Source organism: Pogona vitticeps, chromosome 2, assembly GCF_051106095.1.
Source record: "Pogona vitticeps strain Pit_001003342236 chromosome 2, PviZW2.1, whole genome shotgun sequence".
In the NCBI taxonomy this organism is placed as follows: domain Eukaryota; kingdom Metazoa; phylum Chordata; class Lepidosauria; order Squamata; family Agamidae; genus Pogona; species Pogona vitticeps.
Genome location: NC_135784.1, coordinates 9,635,478 through 9,660,781, shown reverse-complemented (window position 1 = coordinate 9,660,781; position 25,304 = coordinate 9,635,478). Strand labels below are relative to the sequence as shown.

Sequence of the window (25,304 nt, the reverse complement as noted above, 5' to 3'; positions counted from 1 at the left end):
ACCCCATCTAGTAAAAACCACTGTCCAACAAGAGCAGGTTATTCCTGTACTAGACCATAAGATATATACATGCTTGACCTAAACCCAGAGGTAGGTGTGCAGATACAAGCACAGAACGGGGGCCCTCAATTACTTTGGAGTGCTTAGAGATCCCACAATCAAGTATCTGCCTTAGGCCCCATTCATCCCCTATTGTCCAGAAATAAAAACAATCTGTCTTAGTCTGCTAAGATTTTCAGCAATACTTTTAAACAATTGGGGGAAGGCGGAGCAGAAAATTCCATTTGCTTACCACACCTGATGTTCTTGCACCGTGGAGTCGCTGCTTGATTGTAAGTATTTGCTTAACAATGAGGCTGTGAGGATATATGGCTTTCACCCAACGTTGTAAGGTTGTAAAGGCAAATACATGTCCACTACCTTCTAAGGGCTTGGGAGATCACCAGAATGCAAGCTGTAAATCTATGTCCATATTTCGCACTTGCTCTAGTAAAAATGAGGAACCAGCATCTCCACTTCGTTTGCCTTTCCTGGTGGCCTTTTATTTCAAGGGGGGAAGGGGATGGCTCCTGCGCTGCCTCAAACAACCTCTGCCTGAAAATAAATTCTTCAGAGCAGTAGGTCAGCAGTTCAGTTGTTTCTTCTCTCCTTTTCTTTGTCGTATTGGTAAAACAGCGGAAAATTCCAGAGGTTGTTTTAACTCCCTAAATGCTTGGCTTCAAAAGCTTCTTCAAGAGCTAATTTGAAGCTATTTAGAGAGAGTTAAACATAGTTTAAAAAAACTATGTATAAAAATTAAAAAGTAGAATAAAAGCAAAAGAGCAGGAACATGAGGGACGCAACTCCCTACCGGAACCATACATCAAATACAATTACAGTCTCCTACACTTAGGGTTTTGGAAGAAAAGTATCAAGCTCACTAAACTAGTGCTGTGTCGCACATAATTTTAGCTTTAAAAAAGAAACCTGAAAGGCCAACACATTACACCAGTTATCATGTCAACTAAGGAGTAAATTCCACTAAGTTAAATAAGGCTTTCTACAGATAAGTGGGTTACTCTTATACATTTTCTAAGCTCTGCTACTGAGCCACTGACTTTGCTTCAAGTTAGTATTCTTAGATGAGACTGGTGCGCAGAACTGCAACCTTAAGCCTCAATACCTATAAGTTCATATTGTAAGAAAACAAAACAAAACAAACTATGGGACTTGCTTACAGAAGAAAAAGAAGCAGGATTTAGACCAGACTGTAAAAATCTTTACCATGATTTCTTTTGCTGTTCAGCTACACTTAGTTCCCAACTTCATCCACGAGAGGGAAGCAGAAGAAATTGTGAGAATGTTCAATAATTCAAGTGCTCTCCTAATTTGCCCACAGCTCTGATAAAAGCTCTGTGTAACCCAAGTATCATTTGGAAGTTTGCCAAATGTGAATTCATCTTTCCTTAGGGATCTGCTCTAGACAGCCTGAGGGAAAGTCAACAAAACAGTTTCAGAGTTCTGCAAAGGAAAAAGGATAAGAAAAAAGAAACCTTACATAGTCAAAAGCACGCTTCTTCCTTTTATCTGAACCAGAATACATGTAAATATTTTCACGTTTTTGGCCACAAACTTAGATACCTACAGACCTCCCTCTTGACAATTTATTTGCAGTGCAACTAGAAAGGTAATATGTAGGAATCCGCCATTACATGGTATGGCTGAGACACATGCATGGAACAGGGCAAGGCCACTTCTGTGCTAGCTGTTACCGGGCAGATTGTACTCGATGCCCGATTGGTTAAGATGTTTTTCTTATGTAGCGTGCTGTGTTAATAAAAGGAGGTTTTGGGCAGTTCTCGAGAGACCTCGTTGGAACATGCTTTATACTCCAATTCCCGACTGCAGTCTTGGTCATTCAGAGATCTCTCCCTCCACCACGGATTAGCATTGTTCATTCAGAGATCTCCCTCCACCACGGATTGCCGGAGCAGGACTCCGACAAGTGGTGTTCTGTGTGAGGCCTAACAATCTTCGCATCCGCCTATTGCTCACCCACGCCCGGCAAACGTTTCAGGCATGCTACACATCTTCAGATCCCAGGTGAGTGTGATTGTCAAATTAGACACCTAACATGGGAAGTTCCATATCAAGCCTTCAACAACAATATGCAAAAGACCTCCACTTTCTCTTACCATGCAATGGGCATACCTCCACCCATAAAGAAGTGGAAGACTTAGTTCACACTACTGATGATGTCTGTCCCTGGGTTCCAGAAGGGGGAACATTGGACTTGAAGGACTGTTGTGAAGGCAGCTGTGTCACGTTCCCAGGGGATACAACAGCCAAAGTCCGATAAACTAGTCCAGGGTCAGGAATACCAAGAATGCAAAGCCAATATCCATAAACCAACTCGCAGAACGTAGTCCAAGGTCAGAGTCCAGAGTCAAATACACAATGTAGTCCAGGGTCAGAGTCCAGAGTCAGGAACACGGTTCAAGGAGTGTGGATGCAAGTCAGGGGTTTTGACTCGTTGCTTCCACAGAAATTCTAGCTGATTAGGAGCTGTTTTAGAGTAAAACAGCCCCTTGTGCTGCTAGAAACCTTTCCATCCTGTTAATACTCAGGGCTAGTTGAACGGATATTTCTGTGGACAGCCTTTGAGCGATCCTCTGACCTTTTTGTCCTAAGTCTTTCCCGAACCCTGGCCCGAAGCTTGTCTGCTGGGGAAGGAGAATCTGGAGGCAGTTCAGGTGTTTCTGATTTGTCAGCATTTTCCTCAGTCTCAGTTAACCGTTCTGGTTCCAAGTCTTCAGCTGCACTCATGACAAGCTGCTTTCAAGGACACCCATGGGTTACTGCTCACGTTTTCTTCACTTGGTGTAAGGTGCATGCGTGCCTTCAAGGTTTGATGCCCAATAATATTCTTTTTAATCAACAATTGGAAAATGGCCTCCCTACACTGTTACCACAGCTCTTGCCACTGGCCCCAACTCCCTCAGCTCCACCACTGGATTATCAGTCTTCTTATGCTACTCCTCCCAAGCCTCCGGATGAACCCAGACCATCACATCTGGACTCCCCTAATCCTCCTCCAAGTGTCGAGGTCCCCTCTAGTTCTACCAACTTGCCTCCTACTAGGCGCTCAATTGAAATAATTCTTGCAGCTGCCACCCTTGAGCAGTATGGTTGCTGCTTATCCCGTCCATCGATGCACACCCTGTCAGGGAAATAACCCTGCAGTTCCTGACAGATACGAACCACTCCCATATCAGTATATCAAAAGCTGCAATGTAGTATTAAAGAAAATGGGACGCAAGCTTCATACACCAAAGCCATTCTAGAGACTCTGTTATCGCGAACCTGTGTAGAATCCTGCAGAGATAATATTTTCAGGAAACATAAATCACTCAGACACGTTCAGCTTCCTCCAGCACAACAAGTGTATTTACAGCATATATACAAGTGTAGAAAGCAGCAGCATGGCATCATCAAATGAAGGTGGTGATACATGTTCTCTATACAGTTCATAAATATACAGTTGAGCCTCTCCCCTTATCCAATCACTGCAGGTGTTGCATCATCCAAGGCACCACCATCATCCAAGGCACCACCTCTCCAGAGTCACTGTGACTCAGCATATTACACACCTGTATATCATGGCAGCTCATTATTACTTCTGTTCAGGCCTGTAAATTTTCAATACTCTGACACCCCTCCTAATTTACGCCTGAACAGAAATCATACCCAGTTCCTTAGTTATTTCATCATGTGTTTGTGCATTCAAAGGTTTCATCATAATGTTGGCCATATTCTTTTGTTTCGCAGTACTGCAATTCTATTAACTTTTCTTTTATAGCGTCTCTCACATTATGATACTTAATATCTACATGTTTGCTCTTATTCCTCATTTTTTCAGTTACAGCCATCTGTATGCAGGTTGTGTTGTCTTCTAACACTTTTATTGTTATGTGTTTCAACCTTTAAATCCTTAATCATTTGCTTATACCAGACTACTTCAGAACATAGTTCTGATAAAGCAGCAAACTCAGCTTCTCCTGTAGAAGGAGCAACTAAACTTTGCTTCCTAGATTTCCATCCTACTAGGGTGTTTGCAAACATTATTACAAATCCAGACATTGGCTTTCTATCCCCTTCATCATTCACCCAATCGCTATCAACGTAAGCCATTAAATTCAATTCTTTAGAAGGCTTTATAAATAAACATTTGTCACTTGTTCCTTTTAAATATTTAAATACTCCTTTAACATATTGCCAGTGTTTTACAGTTGGCTTAGACACATGTCTGCTAAGTATATTCACTGCTGCTGCAATGTCTGGCCTGGTCCAATTCACTAAATACATTAAACTCCCAATTGCAGATTGGTAAATTCCTTGATTTTTGAACTTTTTGTTTATTTCATCACTTTTGGAAATCTATAACCATAGGGGTTTGTATACTTTTACAATCCTGCAAATTGTATCATTCTAGCATCTGCTAAATTTTCATCTTTTGACTTAGTACAAAACCTTTGTTTTGTTTCTTTATTTGCACCCCTAAATAATTTAGTATTGGACCCAATTTTTTCAATTTAAATTCCTTTTTCAGTTGCTTTTCAAATATGTTTATCTGGCTCTGATCCCTTGACATGAAACATAGGTCATCCACATATGCCAACAATATATTCAATTCACTTCCATTCTCTTTTATGTATAGGCATGGATCAGCCAGACTGTTCCTGTAATTCATTTTTTCTAACACTGCATGTAGACATTGGTTCCAATTTTGAGCCGATTGCCGTAACCCATAAATAGCCTTACTTAATTTATAAACCATCCCTGGTTTTGACCCTTCAAAGCCAGGTGCTTTTGCCATGTACAACTCTTCTTTCAAGTCTGCATTTAAATATGCAGTTGTTATATCACAATGGTTTATGAGACAATTCCTGGATGCTGCTAAAGCCAACACTACCCTCATGGTTTCTGCTTTTACAGTAGATGAAAACACCTCATTATAAGCCCTGAGCCACCAACCTCGCTTTGTACCTAAATTCCCCATTGTTTTGCAATTTTCTTTTGAAAACCCACTTGCTGCCAATCACCTTATGCTCAGGTGGCAGCCTAGCCTCAGTGAAGACCTTGTGGTCATACATTGATTTCATTTCCTCCTTCATGGCCTCCTGCCATTTATTCTTTTCTACATCAGGAAATGACTTTACTTCTTCATAAGTTTTAGACTCCTGGTACACATGGCACACCCTTATTTCCCCTACTCCAAACCTTGTAGGCGGAATCCCTTTGTTGGCCCTCTCAGATCTGGGGATTTGTGGTTCTTCCCCGACTCGTACTCCTGCTTAATTCCTATCTCACTTTCTAACTCACTGCATTGCCTATCATCCTCTTCTTGTTCTTCTGTCATGGACCGGCTCCTGCCTTCTTCAGCCTCTTCTTCTTTTGGCTTTAACTGTCTATTCTCACTTCTTCTTCTTGTGTCTGAAATGGGCATGAAAACTTGAGAATTACCATGTACTCTATCCCAATTTTCATGCTCACAGAAATTAGTGGACCTAGATATCACTACATTTTGGTTCCCATCTAAAAAGCGGTATGCTTTTGAACCTCTCTCATAACCCAAAAATTTGATTTTCTTTGCCTTTGGTTTTCCCTTCCTTCTGATCTCTTGCACTGCACTCAAACACCCTCATGTGCTTTAATGATGGCTCTTTTCCATACAACATGAAGTAAGGCATTTGCCCTATCGTGGATGACATCAGTCTGTTCACTATGTAATTCGAGGTAAGCAGGGCTTTGCCCACAAACCGTGACTCGTGTTAGCATCAACTAACAAAGGATCTTTCATAGTTTGCAGAATGCCATTTCTTCATTCTGCCACACCATTTTTGGAAGGGTGAATAAGGGCTAGTTTTTCTGTGATATATCCCATTTTCTTGTAACCAACCTTGAAATTTACTTGACATGAACTCTGTGCCTCTATCCATTTGAATTTGTGCCACCTTGTGGCCATAATGTCTTTCAATAAATCTCAACCAATTTCTGAAATTATTGAACACTTCTGCTTTTGACTTCAAAAGGTAACTAAATGAGTACCTCGAATAATCGTCAACTATCACCAGCACATATTTTCCTCCACCCAAAGATGGGGCAAAAGGTCCAATTAAGCCTGCATGCACTAGCTGAAAAGGCCTTTTTGTCTGACTAATTGGTTCTTTACTTTTAGGAGACACCTTAGATTTTGCCAGTTTACAAATGTTGCAGTCTAAGTAGTTTTTACACTCCTTTAATTGAACATCTTTTGCCATTGTTTACATTTTCTGAAGTGTTCTGAATTTCACATGACTTAATCTCCTGTGTAATAAATGTGCACACTGGTCATGTTGTGGTGTTTCTTCCAAATGTGTGTGTGTCATTTTGCATTTTACACTTCAATACATACAAATTATTTTCTTGTTTTGCCCTTGCACAAACATAATTTCCTTTCTTAATTTCACATTCACCTTTTTCAAATGTTATTACATAGCCTTGCTTATCTAATGCAGATACACTCAGTATATTGCAATCTAGATGTGGAACATATAACACACTTTCAAGTTTCTGTCCCAAACCTGGTATAAAGTCTATCCCTTCAGCAGCAACTTTTAATTTCTGTCCATTCACCAGGCTCACACTTCGTTGCTCCGATACACCTAAAGAAGAAAATAAATCTTTCTCATTAGTTAAGTTTACAACTGCACCACTATCAATTATCCGGGAGGCTCGCTGACAAGCCTGCACAGTGTCCTTGGACTTATCTCTTGTTGATTGAACAAGAGAAATCCTCCCCTTTCACTTTTTGTTTCTGCTGCTTCTGTTGCTGGCTTCTTGGTTGCATCTGATGCTGGCTTTTTCACAGTCTCTCAGAAGATGTTGCTCAGATCCACAGCCGAAACAGCGTCTCACGGTCATGGCACGGCCATCTCCCCTCCTGGAAGCAGTTCTTCTGCACTGTGGGCTGTTTTCTCCCCCATGCTGTGGGCTGTCATTTGTCTTCTGCATTAAGCTGTCCTGGTTCCTTTGAAGCAGGCTATCTGTTTTTTCTCTGCTATCAGATCTCTCATTCTGACGTTGCTCCTCCTCAAGCAAACAGCCCGCCAAGTATTCCAGAGTCAAATTTGCATCAGGCATTGACTCTAAGCTCGTAACTAGAGTATCATATTCATGAGATAAACTACTTAGAATTAAGTAAACTTTGTGGTCTTCTGGGAACTGGACTCCCCTTTGCTGTAGCTCATTAAATAGGCTTTTCACCAGACTGTAATCTACACCTGTAGAGCTCCCTGGTTAAAGACACTTTAGAGCCTGCCATGTCTCTGACATAAATCCTTTTGAGACAGTCCCAAACTGCTTTCGCTGTAGTTAAGCCTTGCACATGGATTAGTTAGTTGTCTTCTAAACAAAGTATCAGTGTACTCAAAGCTTTCTCATTAATTTTCTCTTCCTTCTCATCAAAGCTTGGTGGGGATTGGCAACAATTTGCCATAATTCTTCCCTCCTTAACAGCATTTCTGCTTTCACGGATCAGGTCTGGTAATTACTGTCATTTAACTTCGTAAAGCATTTAATTTAGTTAAGCTGTTTGCTCTTCTATCAGTCCTCCAGTTTCTTTCTCCTGCTGGGCTCCTAACGGCAGAACTGCTCTCTTCTAGGACCTCTATTTCTTCCTTCATTCACTACAGTGGCACCCTCTGGTACTTACCAAGGATCTTCTCACTAGGCGGTCTGCACAGGGTGCATCGCTGGGCCCATAACCTTTGTTATCGTGAACCCACATAGAATCCAGCAGAGGTCCAGAAGGCAAAATAAATCACTCAGACAAGTTCAGCTTCCTCCAGCACAACACATGTATTTACAGCATGTATACAAGTGTAGAAAGCGGCAGCATGACAGTATGGCATCATCAAATGAAGGTGGTGATACATGTTCTCTGTACAGTTCATATATATACAGTTGAGCCTCTGCCCTTATCCAATCTCTGCAGGTGTTGCATCATCCAAGTTACCACCTCTCCAGAGTCACTGTGACTCAGCATATTACACACCTGTATATCATGGCAGCTCATTACTTCTGGTCTGTTCAGGCCTGTAACTTTTCAATACTGTACTCTGACAGACTCTAGCCTTACAATGGGTGATCCCTATGGATTGGAAAACTTTAATTCGGAGTCTTCTGCCACAAGCTGAGTATCTTATATGCAAACAAGAGTAGAAGGAACTAGGGGTGTTTTTTTTTGATAAATTGTGAAGAAGTTCTGCTGACCCCGTCTATGTATTCCTTAATTTCCACCTTGTCACTCTCCACCCAATCTGATAATAGATCACTTGTGACTTCCAGGAGGTCTTCATTCTGGGTTTCCGGTGCATTCTGAATGCTTAAGATGTGAGAAGCATTTTCCATCTGGATTCAAATCATTGATGTCTCATTTTGCTTTTGTCAGGTTTCCATCTTTCTTAAATCCTCCGGAAGTTCTGTCATTCTCTTCTCCATTTTCTTTGCTGTTTTCATTGTCTTCTATAATTCTTTATTTTGTTGTGTTACCTCATCTTTCATTTGTCTCAGTTGTAGCTTTAATTCCTCCTGTTACTTAGTGAGATCTGATACTTTCGTTTCCAAGGCTGAGATATCAGACTTAATCTCATCAAACTTCTTGTCAAAATGAACTGTTTGTTGACTGAACATGGTGTTCATAAACTTCTCAACATTTTATTTTCTTAATATAGAAGATTGAGTTTCCTGCATTAGTGGTGTGATTTCTGCTGCTGGACTTCCTTTCCCCAACTTTGGTTTAGCATTCATTTTTTAATATACCTTTTTATATAAATTCTTCAGTAGTCTTCCCAAATACATACTTTCCTCCCCTCCCTTCTTACACAAGTTTAAGTAATCTAGTAATTAGTGTGTGTTTGTGTGTGTGTGTGTGTGTGTGCGCGTGTGCGCATCGCTGGGCCCATAACCTTTGTTATGGGCCCAGATAAAGGGAGATCTTTATCTGCTGGTTGACTGATTTGTGACTGGGTTTGCTGGCTCCACTTTGTCATGTAAAGGTAAAGGTAAAGGTTCCCCTTGACAATTTTTGTCCAGTTGTGTTCAACTCTAGGGGGCGGTGCTCATCTCCGTTTCCAAGCCATAGAGCCAGTGTTTGTCCGAAGACAATCTTTCTGTGGTCACATGGCCAGTTTGACTTAGACACGAATGCTGTTACCTTCCCACCAAGGTGGTCCCTATTTATCTACTTGCATTTTGCATGCTTTCAAACCGCTAGGTTGGCGGGAGCTGGGACAAGCGACGGGCGCTCACTCCGTCGCATGGATTCGATCTTACGACTGCCGGTCTTCTTTTTTTGTTTTTTGTTTAATTTTATTTTCTCTGACATACAGAAAACCATAAAACACTAAAAAAAGGAAAAGAATAAGAAAAAGACAAAAACAGAAAGAGAAAACCAGACTACATATACAGAAAAAAAACCTCGCTACCCCCTCTATTTGAAATCCCCCCATCCCCCTTTGGAGTCAAAGATTCCAGCCTCGTTAACCCCTCTATTCTCCCTATATCAGTTTACAGTGTATACTAATTAGTTCATACATATATCATAAGTTTCACCCTAGATTCCTGTCTTCTTCTGGGCCCAAGAGTATATTAGTCCCCAGCTTTGTTTTACATAGTCTCTTGGCTGTTCCCGTAGTGCTTCTGATAGCGTGTCCAGTTCTGCTATGTCCCATAGCTTCTTTAACAGCTCTTCTATCATCGGAACTTCTTCTGTTTTCCATTTCTGGGCCCAGAGTAATCTAGCTGCTGTGAGTATATACATAAGACAATGCTTCAATCTGTTATCATTTACTCCTGAAATGACATTCAATAATGCCATTTCAGGTTTTAGCTCTTAACTTCTGCTGTATAATTTCTTTTGCTAGATCCCATACCTGTGTTCAACAGATTTTGACCTTTTCACATGTCCACCACATATGATAGTAAGTTCCTACATTTTTTTCTGCATTTCCAACATATGTTGCTGTTACCCTCTGACATTTTTGCCAATCTTACAGGTGTATAGTGCCATCTGTAAAACATTTTGAGTATGTTTTCTCTTAGATTTGCTGGTTTCAAAATCTTATAGCTTTCTTTCCACATCTTAGTCCAGTTATCAAGGTCTACATTGTACCCAAAAATGTTTGCCCATTTTATCATTGTTTCTTTCACCCTCTCATCCTCTAGTTCATATTCTAGTAGATAGGTATACATTTTCTTAATTATTGCTTCATCCGTATACAACCAGTCTGTCCACCTGGACTTTGCCCTTGAAAAAACCCACAGTCCTGTCTTTTTTGTATCTTGATTCTAATTTTGTCATTGACCACCAGTCCACCGCTATACCTATTTTTTCGAGCTCTTGTTTATCCCTTATCTTTTGTTAACAGATTTTCATATGTGGTTAACCTTCCTTTCTGGTTCAAGGTTTTTAATGAAAATGCTTCTATTGGTGCTACCCATGTTGGAATTTTCTCGTAAGTTTGTGCTTGAAATTTCTGCCATACCATCCCTAAAGCCTTCCTAATAATATGCTCTTCAAACTGAGTGTTCTTTGAGTCTCCTATACCATACATATGCATGCCATCCCATCTTTAAGTCGTGTCCTTCTAATTTCAGCAGTCTTTGATTTTCTAGAGTTATCCATTCCTTAATCCAAGTCATTGCACATGCCTTGTAATATAGTAACCAGTTCGGCACGCCCACTCCCCCTCTTTCTTTCAAATCTTGCAACAGTTTAAGTTTTATTCTTGACCTCTTGTGATTCCAAAGGAAGTTTGCTGTTAGTCTGTCCAAGTCCTTGAAATATTTAAAGTTCAGTAATATTGGGAGATTTGAAAATAGAAATAAAAGTTTAGGTAGGATCATCATTTTTATTGTTGATACTCTTCCCATAAATGAGATTTGTAGTTTGCTCCATTCCTCCAGATTTTTCTGAATTTCTTTCTGCATTGCCAAGTAGTTTTCTTTCATTAAATTGCTTGGTTTTCTAGTGATGATCACCCCTAAATATTTGATTTTTTTTTACCGCCTCAAAATTAGAGTTCTGTGCTAATTTCTCCACATCTTCTTGCTTTATGTTTTTTGTCATAAATTTTGTTTTTTGATAGTTTATTTTAAAGCCTGCCACCTGCCCAAACTCTCCTATAACTTCCATCAATGCTTCAAGATTTTCCATAGGATTTTCTAATATTATCACTAAGTCGTCCGCATATGCTTGTAACTTGAATTCTTCTCCCTCAGTTTTAAGTCCTTTAATAGCTTCATTATTCCTGATCGGTCTGTTAAGTATTTCCAATATTAAGATGAATAATAGGGGGGATAATTGCCGGCCTTCCTTGTTCCTTGTTCGATCTGTATATTTCCAGTTAAGTTACCGTTCACTTTTATCTTGGCTATTTGTTTAGTGTATATTGCCTTGATCATTTTCAGGTATGTTCCTTGTATGCCCATTCTTTCCAGTAATGAAAACATAAAGTCCCAGTTGACATTATCAAAGGCTTTTTCTGCATCCAGGAAGATTAGCATCATGTTTTCCTGGGTGTAATTCATAATATTCCAATATGTCTATTATTGTCCTTATATTTGAGGATAGTATCCTTTTAGATAAAAAGCCTGTTTGGTCTTTGTGTATTATTGTTTCGAGTATCTCCTTTAGTCTTGTGGCTAAGATGGTTGTGAAGATCTTATAATCAACATTTAATAGAGAGATTGGCCTATAATTCTTGACTGATCTTTTATCCGTGCCTTCTTTATGTATTAGGGAGATATGTGCTTCTTTCCATGACTCCGGAATTTTCCCTTTAGTCTGTATATCTTCAGTTAATTTCTTGAAGTTTGGGCTTAAGATTTCTTCAAATGTCTTATAAGATACTGCTGGAAGTCCATCGGGCCAGGCGATTTACCGTTTTTTTGTTTCTTCCATGCTTCACTAATCTCTTCTGTTGTAATTGGTTTATTCATTTTTTTCCCAGTTGTTGGGGATTCAGTTTCCATTCTGGAATATTATTCCAATAATTTCCAATCCCCTGTTCTTCTCCTTCTCTTTTCTTATATAGTTCATTGAAGAATCCACAGATCTCCTCCTCGATTTCCTTTTCTTTGTATATTTCTGTCCCTTGCTTGTCAAGCAATGTTGTTATCATCATTTTCTCTCTTTCTCTTTTTATTCTATATGCTAGCCATCTTCCTGGTTTATTTGTGTTTTCAAAAAAAATTTGCCTTGTAAATTTAATTTTTTTCTCCATCTCTTCCTGATCTAATAGGTTAATTTTGTGCTGTAGGATATTTATTTTTTGAGTAGTTCCTTCTTTGTTGATGCCTTCTTAAGCTTTGCTTCCTCATTTTTTAGAGATGTTATTAGAGTTTGATATTGTTTGTTCCTTTCCTTTTTTTCTTCGGATATTAAATTCTATTGCATATTGTGACGTGTGCCATGACATCACCTGCCTGTCTTGGCTAAGGCTGGGGTTTCCTGGCCTATGGCAGGACAGGAGGTGGGTCTTAAAGGGGTGGAGTTTATGTATATAAGGGTGAAGTGCAAAGAGAAGGGGAGAGGGTTGAGATAGGGTTGGAGAGAGAGTTGAGTGAGGGCTTGAAAGAAGATCTGTAGACAGGGTTAGATATAGGTTAGGTAATTGAGTGTTAAGTAACAAAGAACTGTGCAGGGTTAAGGTCTGAGAAATATAGTGTGACAAGTGATTCTTTCATTCAGTGATTTACATTTTATTTTTGTATTCAATAAATCATCATTTTTATTTTGAAATCCATAATAAGTCTGATGTCTCAGGTTTATGTGTGGTTGGTGACAGCGAAGTTGTGTATGGGTGAGTGAAGGATCGTGACCTGTCAGCTCTTGTGGTGATGTAGGAGGAGGTGGCAGTCACGACAAAACTGGTGTCCAGCGGTTGGGATACGAGGGTCCAGTTGCCCAGTTGCCCAGAAAAGCCTTGGCTATTGTGGACAGAGCAAAAGGATTTCAGTTAGGTGCACCTGAAGTCAGATGTGGGTAACTCTCGAGGATTTGTCTCAAGGGGGGAGCAGATCTAATAGAGAGGCACCTAAACATCAGAGTGAGGGAACTGACTTATGAGCTCTGGAAGGTCCATTTTGTGAGGGAGATTGGCCCAAAGTAGGAGGCTGTTGTGACTTGGTCTGAGAGTCCAGAGTTGGGAGAACTCGGAAGGGACAGACAGACCAAGGACAGCGAAGATTTGGGATTTCTCTAGTGAACTACAGAACCTGAGAGAAGGTGAAGCTGTGGTGGATTCTGAAGTAGAGCCAAGGGCAGAAAATTAAAGTAGCTCTAAATCTGGCAAGAGGCCCGGTGAAGGGGTAGAAGCCATTAGAGATTACAGTAACAAGCCTAGCCGTACCTGTTGGTATACCCTGTTAAAGAGTGTCAGTCCTAAAGCACAGCAAGAAGAAAAGTATTTTACACAGAGGCGTGGAAATTGACAGGAGCCTTTTGAGTTAGTAAAATGCCTCTCACACGCAGTCAAATGGCAGAAATGAGTGAACTAAGAGACCAAGCGACGTCAGACTGGTCTGGGGATGAGTCAAATGGTGAGGGAAGAGTTGCCTCAGTGCAGGAAGAAGCTAATGGGGGACAGTTATCAGAACTGAGGAAAATTCAATTAGCCCAAGAACATGAATATAGGATGAGACAATTAGAAAAAGAGGAAAGATTGGAGAGAGAGAAGATGGAAAGGGAGGCTGAGAGAGGATTGCCTTAGAGAAAGAGAAAATGGCATTTGAGATAAGAAGAATGGAATTACTGAACCAGAACAATAATAATAATAGGGAAAATGGGGAGAGCCAGTTATCAAAATCAGATTTGAAGAAATTTCCTACATATAAACAGGGGGATTGTCCTGAAAACTTCCTTAAAATCTTTGAACGAAGTTGTGCTGATTTTTCTGTGAGGGAAACAGAGAAAATGATAATTTTGAGGTCTCTCCTGAGTGGAAAAATGGCTGATGTGTATGCTGATATGCCAGTTGAGCTCAGTAAAGATTATTCAGAGTTCAAAAAAATGGTTTTCAATAGATTTGGCGTTAATTCAGAACATCTTAGGCAGAAGTTCAGAAAACTTACTAGAAAATCAGATGAATCTTATACCCAACTTGGTTTTAACTTAGAAAAGTGTTTAGATCGGTGGCTTGAACAGGAGAATGTAAAAACTTTTCAGGAATTGAAAAATGTTGTGGGCCTGGAGCAGTTTTATTCCTTACTCCATGGGGAACTTAAATATTTAGTTCAAGAACAGAAACCAACTGACGTTAGAAAAGCTGCTCAAATAGCTGATTTTATTTCTCAAATAAGGGGTCCTAGTTGTTATGAGGGGAAAGGTGTGAGGAAAACATGGGACCCAAAGTTCTCTAAGGAACAAGGACAGAGACAGACTAAAGTAGGCGGCCATTTTAGTGAAAAGCCCTCAGAACAGGGCCAGCACAGTAAACAAGTTTTGGAGGGAAAAGAGAAACTTGAAAGATTTGATGGGAAAAGCTCATGGGGGGAGAAAATCTGCTTCATTTGCAAAAAGAAAGGCCACATTGCAGCACAATGTTTTAATACAAGGCAAAATAAAGAAATTCCACCTCAGAAAGTTAATGTAAAAGAAGCAAAGGCTGTATTTTGTGTTCAGAGTAAACCTCAAGCTTCTTCTACTGAAAGTTCTGTTACCATGGAAACCCAGGCAGAAGCAGTTAGGAGCTCTGAATTGGATACATTGAAGGAGCTACCTCTCGCTGAAGTTGTCCACTGTTATTACATAGAGACTTAATTCTCAGTTACTGGAATCTGCTGGGGACAGAATAAAGATTTTTGAAAATAACTACAGTATACTGCTTTGAGAGACACTTGCTCTCAAATTTCTATTTGCCACTCAGACATAGTACCACAAAGTTGTATGATTGCTGGCCAGACTCTATCTGTGAAAGGGATTGGTTCAGAACTAATTTCATTACCTGTAGCTGATATGAAAATTGAATATCAAGGTTGGAACGGATTTTGGAGAGTGGGGGTGTCTTCTGAGATTCCTACCCCATTTCTTATTGGTAATGACTTAACAAAGCAAGTCAAGAGTGCCCTGGTGGTAACACGTTCACAATCAGTACAAAGTGAAGCCAGTAAGGAGACTGACTCTCAAGAGCAAGAGAAATTTGTACCCCAACCTGAGGCATTCTCAGTTGAGATACCTCAGAAAAGCCTCTTTGTCAAGGAACAAACAGCAGACCCCACCTTAAAAGACTGTTTCGGAAAAGTGACTGATAAAGATTTGTCACCTGAGTGCCCAGAACGTTTTATTATTAAGGGTGGTTTACTTTATAAGGAAAAACTGAATAATATTTCAAAAGGGGGGCCTGAAGTTAAGAGACAGTTGGTGGTGCCTGAGAAATATCGCCCTATGATTCTGAAAAAGGGACATGCAGACATTTTCTCAGCTCATATGGGGATAAATAAGACCAAACAAAGAATAGCCCCAAAACTTTTACTGGCCTGATATGGGTAGTCCATTGCCCAACGCCACTAAGCGGGGGAACAGATTTATTTTAACTATAGTAGACCATGAAACGAGATATCCGGAAGCGATCCCATTACGTAATATAGAGACCCAGACTGTAGCAGAAGCCTTAGTAAATTACATGAGTAGGATGGGTTTTCCTTCTGAGATAATCACAGATTTAGGAACCTCTTTTACATCCAGACTAATGAAGAGGTTATAGCAAATTTGTGGGATCAAACACCTGGAAACCACCCCTTATCACCCAGAAAGCAACGGGTTGACAGAAAGATTTAATGGAACTCTTATAAGAATGATCAGAGCATACTTACAAGAGAATCCAAATAACTGGGACCAAAAGTTACAGCTACTCCTTTATGCATATAGATCAGTACCCCAGGAGAGCACCGGTTTCAGTCCCTTTGAATTATTATTTGGAAGGCAAGTGAGGGGACCGCTAGATTTGATCAAGCAAAATTGGGAGCAATGCTTTGAAGATGATCCACAAAACGTGGTAGCCTATATTGACTCCCTAGTGAATTGCCTAAAGAGGAATATGGATTTAGCTGTGGAAAATTTAACCACTAAAAAGGCCAAACAAAAGCAATGGTATGATAGAAAGGCAAGAGAACGTCAGTTCAACCCTGGAGATGATGTTCTCAGGCTGAAACCCATAAAAGGGAACAAATTACAACTTAAATGGGATGGTCCTTACAAAGTGATTGAGAAAATGAGTGACCTCAATTATATTATTGAGGATGAGGAAGGTTCAGGCAGGAGAGTTGTTCATATCAATGCCCTGAAGCCTTATTACAGAGAGACCAACCATGTGCTGTTTGCGATGAAAGCCGCTAGCAAGGAGGAGCCTGAATTACCCTTTTGGGAAGGGAGAGGGCAGCAAAAATATAATCCACAGGATGTGCGGATCAACCCTTCCCTATCCACTGAACAGCAGAATAGTCTTTTAGCACTAGTGACAAAATATCGTGAAGTGTTCTCAAGCAAACCTGGTGTTGCCAAGGGAGTGTTACACAAGATTGACACAGGGAATGCTTCCCCTCAATCTGTAACTCCATATAGAGTAACAGGGCCATATGTAGAGAAAGTTAGGAAGGAACTGGATGAAATGCTGAAGGATCAGATTATTGTACCTTCTTCTAGTGCTTGGTCAGCCCCTATAGTTTTGGTGGACAAGCCGGACGGCAGTGTGAGGTTCTGCGTAGATTACAGAAAGCTAAATGCAGTAACCAAACCTGATGCATATCCTATGCCCAGGCTTGATGACCTTATAGAAACCATTGGGGGGTGTAGGTACATTTCTTGCTTGGACCTAACTAAAGGTTTTTGGCAAGTGAGAATTGATCCTAAGGACCAAGAGAAGATCGCGTTTTGTAGTCCATTTGGCCTGTTTGAATTTCGAGTCCTTAGTTTTGGCTTGCGAAATTCACCAGCAACATTTCAAAGGCTCATGGACCATACTCTGAAAAGGCTCAGTGACTTCACGGTAGCTTATATCGATGACATAGGGGTCTTTAGCAACACCTGGCAAGATCACCTACATCATTTAGAATTAGTGCTACAAAGGTTGAAAGATGCTGGCTTAACCGTTAAAGCTAGTAAGTGTCAGCTAGGTAACACAGAGATGAAGTACCTAGGTCACATAGTGGGAGGAGGCCTAATCAAACCTTTAGAGGCCAAGGTAGAAGCAATCCTGAACTGGCCCAGACCTACCACTAAAAAGAAAGTGAGATCCTTTTTAGGTCTGGCAGGGTATTATAGAAAGTTTATACCCGGTTTCAGTGAGATTGCTGCACCTTTATCCGACCTGACAAAGAAGCAGAGAAGCAACAGCGTTTCCTGGTCGGAAGAGTGCGAGATGGCGTTTAGATGGCTGAAAGATGCTCTAACCAACCATCTGGTGCTGCATGCTCCTGACTTCAGCAGAGAGTTCATCATCTACACAGATGTGTCTAATGCCGGTGTGGGAGCGGTACTGTGCCAACAGGATGACAGCGGAGACCAACATCCGGTGGCGTACCTGAGCAAGAAGTTGCTTCCCAGGGAGAAGAGTCTTTCTACCATCGAGAAAGAGTGTTTGGCGATCATCTTCGCGATCCGGAAGTTGAAGGCTTACGTCTGGGGTCGACATTTTACCTTGTGCACCGATCACTCACCTCTGTCGTGGTTGCGGACTATGAAATCACAGAACAGTAAACTGATGAGGTGGGCGCTTCTTTTGCAGGACTATGATTTCGAGGTTAAGGTGGTCAGAGGGACTATAAACTGTGTGGCTGACGCCTTATCCAGAAGACCGGAAGACGACATCTGAAGAACTTATGGACTCTGTACATGGTATATGGCAAAGTAAAATGTTTGGACAGTTATGTGTTGTGTTATGATAAATTTTATGCATTGCATGTTTTCATATACCTGTATGGCGGACGTGTAAGTATATTTGAATAATGTGGTTATATAAAACTGTGTTGATATGTAAGAAATGTAATGCTTGATGTTGTTTTCAGTTGTTTTGGGGAAAAAGCACCTTAGCTTTCCCCCACAAAACAACTTATTAAAGGGGGAAGGTATGTGACGTGTGCCATGACGTCACCTGCCTGTCTTGGCTAAGGCTGGGGTTTCCTGGCCTATGGCAGGACAGGAGGTGGGTCTTAAAGGGGTGGAGTTTATGTATATAAGGGTGAAGTGCAAAGAGAAGGGGAGAGGGTTGAGATAGGGTTGGAGAGAGAGTTGAGTGAGAGCTTGAAAGAAAATCTGTAGACAGGGTTAGATATAGGTTAGGTAATTGAGTGTTAAGTAACAAAGAACTGTGCAGGGTTAAGGTCTGAGAAATATAGTGTGACAAGTGATTCTTTCATTCAGTGATTTACATTTTATTTTTGTATTCAATAAATCATCATTTTTATTTTGAAATCCATAGTAAGTCTGATGTGTCAGGTTTATGTGTGGTTGGTGGCAGCGAAGTTGTGTATGGGTGAGTGAAGGATCGTGACCTGTCAGTTCTTGTGGTGACGTAGGAGGAGGTGGCAGTCGCAACACATATCATATCCTATAACTTGTCTGAGTGATTTATTTTACCCAGGCTTCGTGCTCTGGAGAGGACACTCCAGCTTTGCATACAGCGTCGAAACAACACGGGAAGTAGCAGTTACCGGTTATAAGTCTTTGCTCAATTGGCGTGGAGCAGGACTCCAGGGGCTACTTCTGATGGTGGGAGAGGTCACTGCACCTCACTAGGTAGATACCGCCCGCCTTAAGCTGGGCAGCCCCCAGCCAGTAAGGTGCTACCTCGCCACGGTCTGTTAACTTCACAGGGTGCGTGGGGTTTAGGGTCAAACCCGACAAGCAGATCGATAACCGTGCACCATGCAACAATCGTAAGAAAATTTCTGCCCTTAAGCTGGGCACCTGGAATGTACGGACAATGACCCCTGGCTTTCCTGACTACGGCTTTCCTAACGACCTGCAAGAAATAGACGATGTGCACAAGACAGCTGTCATTGACATGGAACTGAGTAGACTGCAGATGGACATTGTTGCCTTACAAGAGACAAGACTGCCAGACTCAGGATCTGTCAAAGAAAAAAAACTTCTCATTCTTCTGGCAGGGAAAACCATCGAATGAGACCAGGGAATATGGTGTTGGCTTTGCAGTCAGAAATACTCTCCTGAGATGCATTGTTCCACCTACTGTGGGGAGTGAAAGAATCCTGTCTTTGCAGCTCCACTCATCAGCAGGACCAGTAACCCTCATTAGCGCATATGCACCAACACTGTCATCCACTCCAGAAATGAAAGACAAATTCTATGACAATCTGGCAGCTACTATCCAAAAAGTCCCTGAAAGAGAGGCACTGTTCATTCTTGGAGACTTTAACGCTAGAGTGGGTGCTGATCATAATTCTTGGCCCACTTGTCTAGGCCGTTTTGGCATTGGAAAGATGAATGAAAATGGCCAACGCTTGCTGGAGTTTTGCTGCTATTATGGTCTTTGTGTCAGCAACACATTCTTTAACACGAAGCTGCAACACAGAGTTTCCTGGAGGCATCCAAGATCCAAGCATTGGCATCAGCTTGATCTAATCCTCACTAGACGTTCCAGCCTTCCTAGTATTACGATCACACACAGTTACCAGAGTGCTGATTGTGATTCTGATCACTCCCTGGTGTGTAGTAGAGTAAAACTACGAACAAAGAGAGTATATCACACGAAAAAAGGAAGGAAGACCACGCATTGACATCAGCAAGACTTGCGATCAAAGAAAAGTGAAGGAATTTGCCGAAGCACTTGAGGAAGTCCTTCCAGGTCCGGCTAATGCAAATGCACCTGAACGATGGGAACACTTCAAGAACACTGTCTATAACACCGCCTTGTCCACCTTTGGCAAGATGACCAAAAAGATGGCTGACTGGTTCGAAGCCCATTCAGAGGAGTTAATGCCAGCCATCAAGGATAAGAGAAGAGCTCTAGCAGCATACAAAGCCTGTCCTAGTGAGTACAACTTGCAAGCTCTTCGAGCTGCTCGCAGTCAAGTCCAACAGGCTGCCAGGAGATGCTCCAACAATTATTGGCTCCAGCTCTGCTCTCAGATACAGTTAGCAGCGGACACAGGTAACATCAAAGGAATGTATGACGGTATCAAGCAGGCCTTAGGTCCAGTACAGAAGAAATCTGCTCCCCTGAAGTCTGCTACAGGTGTGCTCATCCAGGACCGAGCACAGCAGATGGAACACTGGGTACAGCACTACTCTGAGCTATATTCCAGAGAGAATGTAGTAACCGAAGAAGCATTAAATAACATTGAGTGCCTGCCCATCTTGGAAGAGCTGGACAGTGAACCAACCCTAGCAGAAATAAAAGCGGCCTTGGACTCCCTCGCCTCCGGCAAGGCACCTGGAAAGGATAACATCCCCGCTGAAGTGCTGAAATGCTGTAAGGAGATCATCACCTCCGAACTGTACGAAGTCTTTTGTCTCTGCTGGAGGGAAGGTGGAGTACCACAGGACATGAAGGATGCAAACATTATCACATTGTACAAGAACAAAGGAGACAGGGGTGACTGCAATAACTACCGTGGCATCTCTCTTCTTAGTGTGATAGGGAAGCTGCTTGCCCGTGTTGTGCTGAAGAGGCTCCAGGTGCTTGCAGATAGAGTCTATCCAGAATCACAGTGCGGTTTTCGAGCTAATAGATCCACCACTGACATGGTATTCTCCCTCCGACAGCTGCAGGAGAAATGTAGGGAACAACAACAGCCACTCTTAGTGGCCTTCATAGACCTTACAAAAGCATTTGATCTGGTTAGCAGGGATGACCTTTTTAAAATACTTCCCAAGATTGGATGTCCACCTCGTCTCCTTAACATCATCAGATCTTTCCATTAGGGAATGAAAGGCACTGTAGTTTTTGACGGCTCAACATCAGACCCCTTTGACATCCAAAGCGGAGTGAAACAGGGCTGTGTCCTCGCACCAACACTTTTTGGGATCTTTTTTGCTGTCATGCTGAAGCATGCCTTTGGAGCTGCAACCGAGGGCGTCTATCTCCGGACTAGATCAGACGGAAAGCTCTTTAATCTCTCTAGATTGAGAGCGAAGACCAAAGTCCAACTGAAATGCATGCGGGACTTCCTCTTCGCAGATGATGCAGCCATTGTTGCCCACTCTGCTGAAGACCTCCAACAACTCATGAATCGTTTCAGCAAGGCCTGCCAAGACTTTGGACTAACAATCAGCCTGAAGAAAACACAAGTCATGGGCCAGGGCGTGGACTAACCTCCCTCTATTACCATCTCCATACAAGAATTGGAGGTTGTACCTCGGCTCAACCATCTCTGACACCCTCTCTCTAGATGTCGAGCTGGATAAACGCATTGGCAAAGCAGCCACCATGTTCTCTAGACTCACAAAGAGAGTATGGCTCAATAAGAAGCTGACGACACATACGAAGATCCAGGTTTATAGAGCCTGTGTTCTAAGCACACTCCTGTACTGCAGTGATCAAGGACTCTTTGTGCACGGCAGGAGAGGAAGCTGAACATCTTCCATATGCGTTGCCTCCGACGGATTTTTGGTATCACCTGGCAGGACAAAGTTCCAAACAGAGCAGTCCTAGAACGAGCTGGAATTTTCAGCATGAACACATTACTGAAACAGCGACGTCTACGTTGGCTCGGGCACATCGTGAGAATGGCTGATGGTCGGATTCCAAAGGATCTCCTCTATGGAGAATTAGTGCAGGGAAAGCGCCCCAGAGGGAGACCACAACTGCGATACAAGGACATCTGCAAGCGAGATCTGAAGGCCTTAGGAATAGACCTCAACAGATGGGGAAACCTGACATCTGAGCGTTCAGCCTGGAGGCAGGCGGTGCATCATGGCCTCTCCCAATTTGAAGAGACCCTTGCCCAGCAGGCCGAGGCAAAGAGGAAGTCACAAAAGCAGCAAAGCCAGGGAGCCGGACAGGGGACAGACTGGATTTGTCTTCAGTGTGAAAGGGACTGTCACTCTCGAATTGGCCTTCTCAGCCACACTAGGCGCTGTTCCAAGCCCTCCATACAGAGCACGCTACCATAGTCTTTCGAGACTGAAGGATGCCTAACCTAACCCTCAAAAATATCCTTTGGCTGCGTCCCATAGTATTGTCATTCCTGTATCTTGAGGTTTATTTATTTGAAAAAAAAATGTTCATTTCGTTTTTAATTTTATTTACAAAGGTTTCTTCTCTCAGCAATTGGGTATTAAGTCTCCAAGAGCCATTTCTTATTCTCTGTCCCAAGGTTATCAGTATTGGGTTATGATCTGCATATGTATTTGGTAGAATTTCAATGTCCTCTGCTTGGTGTGTAACTTCTGCTGATATCCAGCAATTGTCTATTCTTGACCATGATTTATGTCTGTTAGAGTAGAATGTGTAATCTCTTCTATTCGGATTTCTTAATCTTCATAGATCAATTAGGTTCAGTTCCTCTGCCATTTCAAGAAACACCTTGGGTATCATATTCCTTGATTTTTTTCCTCCCGTGTTGAGTTTCTTTGCAAAGCAAAAAAAGCAAAGCGTGCTGCTTATATACCACCCCATAGCGCTTCAAGCACTCTCTGGACGGTTTACAATTTAATTATACAGGCTACACATTGCCCCCCCAGCAAGCTGGGTACTCATTTTACCGACCTCGGAAGGATAGAAGGCTGAGTCAACCTTGAGCCGGCTACCTGGGATTTGAACCCCAGGTCGTGAGCACAGTTTTAGCTGCAGTACAGCGATTTAACCACTGCGCCACGAGGCTCTTTTGGATGTGTCTTTCTCTTTATCAATTATTGCATCGAAATCTCCCATGATACATATTTTCTGTTCTGGTCTTTGTACTAATTGGTTTTTCAATCGGGAGTAAAATTTGCCCAGGGCTTCATTTGGTGCATATATATTTAGCAAGAGGATTTTTTCTCCTTCCTTGGAAATTTCTACCATTAATAGTCTCCCATCTTCAGCGGCAAGCACTAATTCTGGCTCTAATTCCTTTTTGATGTACAACGCAACTCCATTTTTCTTTTGTTTACTTGAAGCTATAAAGACTTTGCCTAATTTTAGATTTTCTTGCAGTTTTTTATCTTTTTCTATAATGTGAGTCTCCTGAATAAATATAATGTCTGCCTTGGCTTTGAGAAGTTTAGTAAATATTTTCCTTCTTTTTGGGGGTGAGTTGAGTCCTTTAACATTCACTGAGAGAAACTTAGTTTGTTTAGACATCTTGCTGATCTTTACTACCTTTTATTTCTCTGTTTCTTTCCCTTGATTTTCCTTCCTGGAGATGATTTCCTTTGGCTTCCGGCCCCTCTTGTTTCTTGTTCCTCCTCCTCCTCCTCCTCCTCTTCCTCTTCTGATTCTTCACTTGAGAATTGTAGATCACTTTCTGATAGTTTCAGTTCCTGCCTCATTTCTCTCATAAAGTTTCTGGCTTTCATTTTACTGTTGATATTGAATCTCCTGGATTGGAAGTTCAGAAGCAGCCCTTCCGGGATTCTCCGTTGGAATGGTATCTTCCTGTCCAGTAATATCTTAGTTAAGAAGGCATATTCTTGTCTCTTCTTTCTCACCGTCCAGGGTACCTGTTTAAGTATATTGATTTTTACTCCTTTTATTGTTAGCTCTTTTTCTCTGTTTACTTTAAGGAGCTTTTCTCCACTGTTCTCCTTAAGAATTTTATGTGGACCTCTTTTGGTAACTTGTTGCGCCTGGTATATGCATTGCTGACTCTGAAGATTCTCTCCACAGCTTGAGTAAATTCCTGTCGCTCTATCCCTGTTTGCTCCAATAATTCTTCGGATATTAATGTCAGTAGGTCCTCTTCTGTCTCTCCCTCGAGTTGGACCACATTCTGAATTCATAGAAAGTAAGAGGCTTTTTCCATCTCTAGAGTTGCAAGGCGTGTTTGCATCTCATCTCTTTCAGCTTTCAGCTCTTGTATGTCTTGTTCCATTCTTGTGAACCTGTATAGTGTTTTTTGGAGAGTTTCACAGAGCGTGTCGATGCACTAGCTTTGGTTTCATTTCTGAATTCCTGCATTTGTTCCGATAACTGTTTAACAATGCTCGTCTGAATGTCTTGTAGTCCATTTCTCACGGAATCCTGAGCTAACAGTTTTTGCAGATTTGAGCTCTGAGACGACTGCTGGTCTTCTGACCCTGCAGCACACAAAGGCTTCTGCGGTTTAGCCCACAGTGCCACCACGTCCCTCATATATATAATTAAAAAACTTTCCAAGGAGAATGTATCCTAAATATAATATATATAGTCCATATTGCTCCACTTCATGTCTATTTATGTCTAAATTTGAGGTTAAAAAAAAGAAGAGGCAAAGCCAGCTAGTTCAGCATTCTGAGCAACTTTGTGGAATATAAGCTCCTGAGGGGGGGGAGGAAGAGCAGTCTCTTTCAGCATCGTCACAGATTTTCAAAAACGACAGGGAAATTAAATAATAAAACCCAAAAGATTATTTTTTCAACTCCTCCCCCAACCACACTCAACAAAAGAAATAAAGTCAGAAAAAAGGAAATCAAACCCCAATCTCTTCCCTTTCATAATCCAAGGTGTCACTCCGATCATAAGCAATCTTCTTGGAGAAAGTTGAATTGAAATGGATAAATAATCTTCATTGGATAAACTCACAGTGGGTGTAGGCACCTTTGGAATAGTTAGTATTGTAAGATTATTCAATAATGTTCATTTGTAACAGAGAAAAGTCTAAAGGGGAACTTTACAGATAAATAGTTTAGCAGCTTATCAGGCTGAAATCTCTTTTTAGCAAGCTTCAATGCTCTGTGTTCCTCCCATCCTCTTCAGCAACCCGTTTCTCCCGTTCAGTCTTCCAGCCTACTCCCGCAATCCTCATATATCACAGTAGCTTTATAAATGTTCAGCTTGAATATAATAATGTCATGCATTTGCTTGCAGCAATGTCTGTAAATCTCGAATATAATTGTGTGTCCGTCCTCCTCCAGCCTTCTGGACTGTCTCAATTTTTCAGACCTGCATGGATAGGGAGGCAGCAACCGACTCCCCCTGCCTTCTCAGACAACACTTCTCTTCTTTGGAATATATTTCCCCTCCTGGAAAATTATTACAGAACCCCCATCAGTGGTTACAAATGAGAGAGAACTCTCACTTTGCAACCTCCATCCATCTTGGCTCCACCTCCTCCCCCACATTCCATTTATGTGGTTTCTCCCC

The 25,304-nt window shown here is 41.6% G+C and overlaps 1 protein-coding gene across 1 annotated transcript in view; it reads right to left on the bottom strand.

The window, feature by feature from the left end:
- The window catches only part of LOC140703737 (uncharacterized), a 465,058-nt gene that overhangs the window by 311,333 nt on the left and 128,421 nt on the right, over positions 1-25,304 (bottom strand). The gene's annotated exons all lie outside the window — the stretch shown is intronic.